Source organism: Ictidomys tridecemlineatus, chromosome 1, assembly GCF_052094955.1.
Source record: "Ictidomys tridecemlineatus isolate mIctTri1 chromosome 1, mIctTri1.hap1, whole genome shotgun sequence".
Taxonomy (NCBI): domain Eukaryota; kingdom Metazoa; phylum Chordata; class Mammalia; order Rodentia; family Sciuridae; genus Ictidomys; species Ictidomys tridecemlineatus.
The window spans coordinates 141,983,987-141,992,099 of record NC_135477.1 but is presented as its reverse complement, the minus strand read 5'-3'; the positions used below and the strand labels follow the sequence as shown (position 1 = coordinate 141,992,099).

At 37.6% G+C, this 8,113-nt stretch overlaps 1 non-coding gene across 1 annotated transcript; it reads right to left on the bottom strand.

The window, feature by feature from the left end:
* Positions 1-1,610: 1,610 nt before the first annotated feature.
* Positions 1,611-1,717, bottom strand: LOC120886041 (U6 spliceosomal RNA). The gene has a single exon (XR_005728814.1). It is a non-coding gene; the product is annotated as a U6 spliceosomal RNA (small nuclear RNA).
* Positions 1,718-8,113: the final 6,396 nt, after the last annotated feature.

Below are 8,113 nucleotides of genomic sequence, written 5' to 3'. Positions count from 1 at the left end.
ATCTCTTCTCTCTGTTCCACTTAGAATACCAAGCACCACACAAAAATATTCAAAGCTTTTGTAATACAAATTGTTTTCTTGGTCTACCCTTATTCTGATGTTTTCTTCAGAAGTACTGAGAGGGTTCTGATGGAGAAAGGAATCCGGCTTCCTTCCATGAAGTAAGTAGCTTCAGTCTTCTCCAAGAAGGGCCAGCATTCCCAGAACATTAAAGCCAGCAGAATTTTCCCACTGTACTTTGTTTGGATTTTGATTTGTTTTTTTTTCCCCAGTTCATTTTATGCTCTAAATTTCCTTCTTTGAGCTTTGTCTCGTGCCTTTTCCCCTTAGCCTCCAAGCTTTCTCTCTCCCAGAGCTAGACTTTCCTTCCAAGTCAGACCACCTGAAGGTCTTTCCCTTGTTTAGAGGAGGATAATCAGCTACATCCTCTCACATCAGTGGGTGGACTGCTTCAAACAGGAAAGGGCTTTGAAATGGCTTACAAGGCAGTCCAATTTAATTGTTAGAAAAGCTTGCCCAGAGGCCACTTTGGTCTATTCCAATCTGAAGTATTTCTCTTGAGTAAGCACAAGCTCGAGGTGAAAATCCTAGCTGATAATCCCTTTTTTTTGTTTTGTTTTGTTTGTTTTTCGCTTCACAATACCAATGTGTAAATCAAGTAAAAATTAGAAATTATTCTTTCAATTTAAGATTTGTTAGTGTGACTCTGGCAAGCTCTAGTACTGAGCAGGAATCTTGAGCCAAGATAATGAAATTAACCTGTAACTTTCTTGTTTTTCCCAGGCCATATTCTCTGCAGTTACCTGAGTGTTCTGTTTCTATTTAGGCTGCCTGAAATTATTCCACGCTCCCATCCAGAATTTCTGAACTTCCTTGAACAAATCATCAGATAAAATAATATGAGTCATATCCTCCTCCTTAGATTCAAGAAGTCTCGTGCTGGGATTGTGGATAGAATCAGATGCTTTTCTTCTCTCCTTGGGGGAATCCTGCAGCAACAGCCACAGCAACTTCTAGTGTCTGTGGTCTCATTGTCCCAATAAGGGAGAGAATAGCCCCACTACTGGCACTAACTGGGAAACCACTCAAAAGTTTTATGAATGATGGCATTGCAAAAGGATTGTTGCTAATAAATATAGCATTGGCCAGATTGTAGAGATTGAGCCAGAAGGAGACAGAAAGAAGAAAATCAGTTCCTGGGGTGATTCTCAGTTCAGATATGGCCATCGTAGTACACAAGTAGATTTTTTTAAAACATTTTTTTAAATAAATGAAAGCAGAATGTATTATAATTCTTATTACACATATCAGCACAATTTTTCATATCTCTAGTTGTATATAAAGTATGTTGACCCCAATTCGTGTCTTCATACATGTACTTTGGATAATGATGTCTATCACATTCCACCATCCTTGCTAGTCCCCTGCCCACTCCTTTTACCTCCCACCCCTCTGTGCTATCTAGAATTCGTCTATTCCTCCCATGCACCCCCTCCTTACCCCACTATGAGTCAGCCTCCTTATATGAGAGAAAACATTCAGCATTTGTTTCTTTTTTGGAGGGGTGGGGGATTCGCTAACTTCACTTAGCATTATCTTCTCCAACGCCAAAAAATAGGAAACACTTCCCAAATTTGCGTGTCATCCTTGTGCAGGGGCCATGCTAATCTTCTCTGTATCCTTCCAATTTTAGTATATGTGCTGCCAAAGCAAGCACCACAAGTAGATTTGAGAGAATTTTAGTCAGAAAAATCACTAGATATAATTGGTGATTGGATATAAAATGAGAGAAGGTCAGGGAGTTGGAGATCTCAAGAATGATACCCAGCTTTCTTGTCGGAGCAACAAGGTAGAAAATAATAGCTGACATTCATTGATCCTTTCTATTTGTCTAGCTCTGGTCTCAGCCTTCTACATACAGTCTCAGTAATGCAACAAAATTTTGAGGTAGGTAAAACTGCTATTATTCACATTAACCAAGTTCAGAAACAGAAAGATAAATAATGATTTGCTCCAAGTCACACAGGAAGTAACCAAGCATTGGAGCCAGGATCTTGATCCAGCCACATGGCTTTAGAGCTCAGGCTCCTAACCCCTGATTCTCACTGAGGAGAATGTTTTTAAGAGTAGGATGTTTCATTGAGCCCTGAATAAGCTGTTGAGATTTGAGTGCTTTGGAGACATCCCAGCAGAGATGGTAACATGCAAGTCTTTGATATAAATAGGACCCACACTCAAGAAGACTAGTTGGAAGGTAGAGATTTCAGTTATTAGCACACAGACAGTAACTGAAACCCAGAGGTAGATGAGATGAATTGCCCAAAGGGAGCATAGTGGCAGAAAGCAAAGGCCCAGGACTGAGCCCTAAGGAATATCCATATTTAAGGACTACGTAGAAGATGAGGAGTTGATAATATAAGAAGTAGGAAGAGAATCAGAAGAGAGTAGTGTCATGAAAAGCAAGAAGAAAGTGCTCAACAGTGACCAATGCTACTGGGGGAATGGTGAGAATTTGAGCATCCACTGTTTTCAATATGGGAAAACTGAACCTGTGCAAATCTGGTAAGACTGTAACCAAGAGCTTAGTTTATTAAATTTATCACTTACTTACATACTGATGAATTATTCTGATTCTGTTTCTTACACAATTTTTTTTAACTTCTTTGAACCTAAGTTATCAAATTTATAACAGGAAACTAACAATTCTTAACACTTAATAAGAGGCACTCAGACAAATAGAGGTTTTTTTTGTTTGTTTTGTTTTGTTTTTTGCTTTGTTTTGGTTTGGTTTTTGAGGCACTGGGGATCAAACCTAGACATGCAAGTACAGTGCTCTTCCACTTGGCTACATCCCCAGCCTTAAAGATATATTTTTAACATTATATTTTAAGTCCAATCCTAAGGAACTAAGACAGTAAATAGTTTAGAAATAACCTTTAAGTACTCTCGAGAAGATAGATCTGGGATATTGTATGACTTTTACCTACTCAGCAAACATTTACTATGAACCTATGCCAAGTATTCTTCTTCTAGGTCCTGGAGATATAACTTGGAACAAAGCAAACAAAACTTCACTCTTTTGGTGATCACGTTCCTGAATGATATATGATTTATTTCCAGGTGATTTGTTTTTGTCATGCAAACTTGCAGGTCATACTTGTTGACAACTGGTACTACTACTTTTTTTAAAGTACAGAGACACTCTCTTTTCTAATGTAATTCAAAGGCTCGCATGTTGCCTAATTTTTCAACAGTATAATAACTGTAATTGGTATCAAGGCCAATTTAGAATTACATTAGCAGCACTGATTTTACAGTCCCTGGATGGATATAATCAACAAAGGGAAAATGTTTACTAAACATTAGTTAGTCTGGAGACTTAAGACGATTCTTTACCATTCATATAAAGACTGACTTACAATTTGAAAGAAATGCCTCTCTCTTTCCTCCAATCCTACAACAGTGCAATTAAAACAAGACATTTGTCTTCTAATGTGTCTTCCCTATCACTACTAATGCACTGGGTCATTAGCTCCAACAATGTGAATAGGTTCTCGGTTCTCGCTCCCTCATTCAATTTAATTAGTGTACCAGATAACATATAAGAGTACACTTTGCATTGCAGCTAATAGTAGATAATGGCTCTTAAAAAGAAAGAGAAATTGCCTTACTCTGTGATGGCTACACTGGAATATACCATACACATACACAAACATATATAGAGATACATACACTTGGTGTGACTGAAAGATATCAAGAAACAGCTCATGAAGAGCAAAGGTCAACCTCTGTCTTCCTAGGAATTAAGGATAAGTCAATTGGGATAAGTTACTGCCACGTACATAGAGCAAAAATGTCAAAAAGAGTCTGGTCTATTTTTTCTTTTCTCAATCACACTAAGCAGACAGAGCAAGACATTAGTCAACTTAGTGATCATTTCATAGTTTTGACAGTGCTCAAATACAAATACTTAAGTAATATATCATAACATTTTATTGTAATGTAGGCTGATAACTCTGTCAATTTACTTTCAAATATAAAACTGAATCAATATTGAAGTCCTATCCTTACAAGAAAAGTGAAGGTATGTTTCTCACAGTGATGGGGCTAGTCAAATACATAAGAATTTAAGCTAACTTCTGTTGAATCTACTAACTCTTTAAATCTATCTTCAATCTACATCTAAAGGCAGCTATTAAAGGAAATCACCAGGATATACTAGCAACTGAAATCTTTCACATTCAGTAAAACTCAACTAAGTACCAGCCATGTGTCAGTACAGTGCTCGGTCTTGACACAGACCCCAGGTCTCAACTTGCTAAAACTGGACAATTGTTTGGCTATTTACAAAAACACGCTTTGCATTTAGCACATAGCCTCATATTTGAATAATTTCTTAATACCATGTGATTACCATGCCAACAGTTAATAGATCCAATCAGAAATATAGAAAATCCACTTATAATGGCAGAAAGACATCTGGGCTGGAAATGCATGAATGAATCTAGGTATTGTGAGAATCAAAAACTTACATTAATGTCTGGGATTAGAATAACATGAAATTAATGTTGCTATTAAATTAATGTTTTAAGCATTTGGGGGAGAGGTTGACTCTGAATGTGCTCCTCTCTGCCATCCTAGAACAAGATTTTAGGAAGCTTATTTAATTTGGATTAAGGTATTGACTATGGAAAGCAGGATGCCTAGGGCAGAAGAGGTTGCTCTGTACTAAGGAAAAGAGATGCTGTGGGTTCAGAAGCAAATAGTTACCTCTAAATACTTTAAAAGACCAGGGGTTTTCAGAATTTGGGGCTCCATCTCTAAGTCAACAACGCAACAAGACTATTTATTTTGGAAAAGAAAACTTTAAAGAAATAGATTGGTGCTGACAAGGATTGATTTTTATTCCCACCAAAAAATTCAGTGGAGAGAGTACTTTCACATTCAATAAATCTCTACTAAGTACCAGCCTATTGAATCAGAAGTGGAGCCAAATTCCATTCAGCCAGTTATGTGAGGAGCCATGTGCAGGAAGCTGAGTTAACTGGGACATACTTCCAATTTATTCCAAAGCTGTTTGGGCCACCTCATAGCTTGGTACTATGGCCAGTTATCTGTCTAATATGCCCACAGTCCAATTCTGCCTACAGGAAATAAAAATGAATTGGTCAAGCAGACACAAGTATCTGATCTGCATGATAGCTAAATTTCTCCTCTTAAATTAATAATGATACTCTGGCTTTTAGATAAATCTTTTGAGTTTCTCAGCTTGAAGTTGCATCATTCTCCTATCCATCTACCCTAGGTCCCTGGTAAGTCAAAATTTCTGATACTGCAAAGTCAATGGGATAAACTCTAGCCTACAATAATTTTACCAATAAAATTCAACCTGTGTGGACCTGCTTGAACAACCTGATCCCTACCACTCTGGCCAGAGCTAATTGCAAAAATGGATTTATGCCCAAGCCATAGCACTGTACAGAAGGCCCAAGCACATGAAGGGGATGATAATATGTGGAGTCAGAGTTTTCCTCAGGGAAATTCAACATAACAAGTTCTAAATGAATTGACAGAAAACAAGGTATATGAGCATGAAGAGATAGAACGCAGTAGACAAGGACCAGGAGGCAATAGAGACACAACTGCAACAGGGGTCACCAGTAAGCAGAATCCACAAGGTTCAGAGGAGTTGAGGGATACCACTCATCAGCAAATGGCGGATGGAAAGGAGTAGAGGCGCCATGACATTGGAAAGGCTGACTTTGGGCCTTTGTGGTGCCTACACAACCACTATCTTCAGCTGTGGAAACAATTGCCTCCTTGACTTCTGCACTTATCCTTCCCAGAAACCCTGACTCAGTGAAATAGCTGAAAATATTTTGTTTCTTGCAACATGAATGAGTCTAACATATTTTTAGAAACATTGAAATACCGAATTCCTCATTTGAACAACTCCTTGATATTCACAAGGCAGTTTTTTAAAAATTGATAAAACAGTTTCATATATTCTTGTGCAATGGTTTTATCATAAGAAACACTTTTTTTCAATAAAATCTTATTTAATATTTTTTTCAACTAAACCAGCAAACATATATTTTACAAATGTATGAACTAATAAATCAAAAAGTTCAGAAGTGGTATCTCTCATAAATAGAAAATTATTACTTGTCACATATATATGTTCTGAAAGCAAAGCAAAATAATCCAATTGTTTCATTTTCTAATCCATGAGATAGATGACACATGGTATATTTTGTCACTGTTGATTTAGTATAGTTTATATTTTTTTCCTGAGGTTCAGTAATTTGAGCCATGTATAATCATTAAGCTCAATTTATTCCCATCTTTACATGAAAGTCTTCTGTGCTCATTTCTGTCACCAACTGAATCCTTTATCTCTAGCTGAATAATTCATTGCTCCTGAAATATTAAATAAAAATCTAGTCTGTGCTTAGTCCTGTACTAACCACTCATCTCAGCTCAAAATTGTAGAAAGAGAAGTACAATGGGAATAAAACTCTCCACAATGGGAATAAAACTTGAAAAAGAAAAAAGTTTACCCATATACCTAAGGAGACAGGACAAATGGATACTAATTTCAGAGACTGAAGATATTACACTAGATAGTAGCAAAGACTATACATGAAAGAATTTTTCAAACCAAAAGAAGTTTTTCAAACTAGAACATTGCTGGTTATAGTGAAATACAAAATTAACATAGGAAGGAAATCACTGTGGACTCTCGTTTGACTGGGAAAACTTCTTGGTGCCTGTGAGTGTTGGGTCAGGTTGTGCTTGACAGGTGTAATTAGAACAGCAGAGCAAAAGGGAAACGCCCAAGGCGATGGGGCACAAAGAAAAGCTTTATATATGTGCAGTAACCAGAATGGTGGCAAGAAGGAAGCAAAACAAGCTTGGCAGTGGTTTTGGTTTGTTTGTTTGTTTGTTTTTCCAAGAGATCTGGAACACAAGTCTTAGCTGCTTTTGAGCCCATAAGCAAGTGGACTTTTGTTGGGGATGAGGAGTATTGAGGGTTGAACTCGGGGACACTCAACCACAGAGCCACATCTCAAGCCCTATTTTGTATTTTTATTTACAGACATAGTGTCACTGAATTGCTTAGCGCCCGGCTTTTTGCTGAGGTTGCCTTTGAGCTTGCATTCTTTCTGTCTCAGCCACTGTATGCGGGAGCATGGTGGTCTTTAAGCAGGAAATTGTCCTAATAAAAATGGTGTCAGAAAGAGAAATACTACCAACAGCAGGACCTGCTGGGAGTTAGCCCAAATAACTAACACAACAAGTTAACAGAGTCAACTTTGAATCATGGCAAAGGACAAATTAAATAGACATAATAAATGATTGTGAATTAATGGATTAAGGGGTAGACTTAAAAAAAATGAAACTAAAGATTGACCTACTTGTTAAGCATCAGAGTTTGAAAAATAAAGGTAGGGAGTATGGGAAATGATGTATTTGGGAGGGAAATGCAATGTTGAAATCATCGGAGAGTTACCTGGTTGGAACTGGACATGAAAGAGGAGAACAGTATGTTCTTTGTCCTGTCTACCCAGTGGGTGATGACCACATGAATTCACAGCAATGCTGATGTGCTCACTCCTATCTAACACTGGCTCTGTATCGAGTAATTGTGCTGCTTGATAATCCAGTGGGACACAGACTGCATCCATGGGATCAGTCAGTACAGCAGCACACAGTACAGTTCTAGAAAGCAGAAAATGTCTGTGCCAAAATCATGCCACAGCATGATGATGCAACACGTCCACGGCCATTTTATAGATAAGGCTCAAATAACATTACTTTGTAGAGATAGTAAGACCTGCTGCCAAAACAACATTTACTGAACAATTATGATTAGGATTTCCAATGCTTTGGGCAGTTGGTTCCTTTGAATGAAATCTTAATGCATCATGGTCTCCCCAGATTCTCCTGTCTACTCTGGAGATGTTTACTTTATGCCCTAACTTTTCCTTCCTCTTTGAAACAAGGACCACTGTATTCACATGTGTGTTTGGTCTTAGCCTCTGGATCCAGCACTATCTTAAAAGCAGATAGAATTTAAAAGACACTAGGTGAATAATTTAGTCATTCAGTA